This window comes from Tamandua tetradactyla, chromosome 7 (assembly GCF_023851605.1).
Source record: "Tamandua tetradactyla isolate mTamTet1 chromosome 7, mTamTet1.pri, whole genome shotgun sequence".
NCBI classification, from domain to species: Eukaryota; Metazoa; Chordata; class Mammalia; order Pilosa; family Myrmecophagidae; genus Tamandua; species Tamandua tetradactyla.
In genome coordinates this window covers 54,359,423-54,362,423 of record NC_135333.1, presented here as the reverse complement: position 1 = coordinate 54,362,423, position 3,001 = coordinate 54,359,423, and the positions used below count along the sequence as shown (strand labels likewise).

At 35.3% G+C, this 3,001-nt stretch overlaps 1 non-coding gene across 1 annotated transcript; it reads right to left on the bottom strand.

Moving 5' to 3' along the window:
- Positions 1-2,547: 2,547 nt before the first annotated feature.
- Positions 2,548-2,654, bottom strand: LOC143642980 (U6 spliceosomal RNA). The gene has a single exon (XR_013156037.1). It is a non-coding gene; the product is annotated as a U6 spliceosomal RNA (small nuclear RNA).
- Between the last annotated feature and the right edge of the window lie 347 nt (positions 2,655-3,001).

The window sequence follows — 3,001 nt, the reverse complement described above, 5'->3', positions numbered from 1 at the left end:
CCAGTGAATTTCAGCTCATCCTTAAGATTATATTCAGCTGTCAGTTTCTTCTAATAACCAAATAAAAATCTCCCCTGTATTTTCAAAGCACCATGTATATTCTACTCTATTATTGATATTGTACAAGTATGCTTAACATGCTTGCTTTGTACAATATATTTTTAATTCATTGATGATTGCACTAATGTGAATCATTTATATATTCTAATTCCTGAGACAAAGTAGCCACTCATAAAATGCTTGTTCAAAGAAGTTCAATTAAGTAGCATCTCTCATGAAATCCACTCTTTTGTTTAAATAGAGGAATTGTAGGTTTACATACAAATTGTGTAGAAAATACAGAGCTCCTATATACACACCCCTTTTATTAACACCTTGCATTAGTGTGGTACATTTTTTTTACAATAGATGAAAGAATATTATGACTGTACTATTAACTATAGTCCATTGTTTTTTTTCCTTTACAGTAGTTTATGCAAGAACTTATTTATATTTGTAGTGTTAATGAGTAGGGCATGAATCTCTAGAACCCCTTTCATTCATATTCACCTCCAATATGCTAATATTACATATAGGCCCACTAGTGAAGAACTTTCACTTGTGTCTATTTACTTACAATTAAGTTTGACCTCATCAGCTAATTGTTCACCCATCTCAAGCTTCTTTGTATCTCTAGGTCCCTATATTCTGTATTATAACCTTCCGATTTTATCTTTACCATGATCATAAAAGTGGAGTCATACAGTAGCTATCCTTTCATGTCTGTCTGGCTTATTTCACTCAGTATTATGTCTTCAAAGCTCATCTATCTTGTCATGTGGTTCAGGATGTCATTTCATCTTACTGCTGTGTAATAGTCCAACTTATGTATATACTACATTTTGTTAATCCACTCATCTGTTGATGAGCACTTGGATTGTTTCCATCTTTTGGTGATTGTGCATAATGCTGCTGTGAACATTGGTGTGCAATGTTTGCTTGTGACATTGCTTTCAGCTCTTCTGAAATAATGGTATGGCCAGGTCAAAGGGCAACTTGATATTTCATTTCCTAAGGAACTGCCAAACTGTCTTCCATAGTTGCTGTACCATTATAGATTTCCACCAGCAGTGCATAAGTGTCCCTTTTTTCCCACATCCTCTCCAACATTTGTAGTTTCCTGTTTATTTAATAGCAGTCATTCTTATAGGTGTCAGGTGGTATCTCATTGTAGTCTTGATCTGCATTTCCCTTATAGCTAGTGAGAATGAGCATCTCTTCATGTGCTTTTTAGCCATTTGTATTTGCTCTTCAGAAAAATGTTTATTCATATCTTTAGCCCATGTTAAAATTGGGTTGTTTGTCTTTTGTTGTTGAGTTCTATGATTTTTTTGTATATACAGGATATCAAACCTTTATCCGATGTGTGATTTCCAAATATTTTCTCTCATTGAGTTGACTGTGTCTTTATCTATGTGATAAAGTCTTCTGTGGCACAAAAGCATTTGATTTTGAGGAGTTACCATTTATCTGTTTTTTTTTCTTTTATTGCTTGTGCATTGGGTGTAAAGTTTAGGGAAGCTACCTGCTACTACTAGGTCTTGAAGATGTTTCCCTACATTTTCTTCTAGGAGCTCTATGGTACTTGTTCTTATATTTAGGTGTTTGATCCACTTTTAGTTAATTTTTGTGTAGGGTATAAGGTAAAAGTCCTCTTTCATTCTTTTGGCTATTGATATCCAGTTCTCCCATGCCCATTTCTTGAAAAGACTATTTTGTCCCAGTTCATTGGATTTGGGGGCCTTGTCAAAGAGCATCTGACCATAGATTTGGTGGTCTATTTCTGCACTCCCGATTCAAATCCATTGGCCAATATTTCTATTCTTGGTGCCAGTACGACACTGTTTTGACCACAGTGGCTCTATTATAAGTTTTAAAATCAGGAAGCGTTAATCCTCCCACTTTGTTCTTTTTAAGGAAGCTTTTAGCTATTCAAGGTCTCTTTCCCTTCCAGATCAATTTGGTAACTAGATTTTCCAAGTTTTCAAAGTAGGTTGCTGGAATTTTTATTGGTATTGTGTTGAATCTGCAGATCAATTTGAGTAGAATTGACATCTTAACTGTATTTAACCTCCCTATCCATGAGTAGAGAATATCTTTCCACCTATCTTCTTTTTTTTTTTTTTTTTTTTTTTTTTTAAAGGAAAGACAGAGAGAAGGAAGGAAGGATAGAAGGAAGAAAGGGAAACATTTTTAAACATTTTCTTGTTTTTATTGTATTCTGTTTCTCCGTTTTTGTTACATGGGCTGGGGCCGGGAATCGAACCGAGGTCCTCCGGCATAGCAGGCAAGCACTTTGCCCGCTGAGCCACCGCGGCCCACCCCCCACCTATCTTCTTTGATTTCTTTTAGGAATGTTATGTAGTTTTCTGTGTACAAGTCCTTTACATCCCTAGTTATGTTCATTCCCAAATACTTGATTTTTTTAGTGCTATTTAGAATGGAAGTTTTCCCTTAACTGACTCCTCAGGTCATTACTTGTGTATAGAAACAATATTGATTTTTTTTTTTAATGTGGAACACTTCATGAATTTGCATGTCATTCTTGCTCAGGGTCCATGCTAATCTTCTCTGTATTGTTCCAATTTTAGTATATGTCCCTCTAAAGCAAGCACACAAAACTGATTTTTGCACATTAATTCTACATCCTGCCACCTTGCTGAATTTGTTTATTAGCTCAAGTAACTTTGTTGTAGATTTCTCAGGATTTTCCAAATATAGTATCCTGTCATCTGCAAATAATGAAAGTTTTACCTCTTCCTTTCCAATTTGGATGCCTTTTATTTCTTTTTCCTTTCTGATTGCTCTGGCTAGAACTTCTAGTACATTATTGAATAACAGTGGTGACAGAGGGCATCCTTGTCTTGTACCTGATCTTAGGAGAACTTTCAGTCTCTCTCCATTTAGTGTAGTGCTAGCTATGGGTTTTTCATATACTCCCTTCATGATATTGAGGAAGATA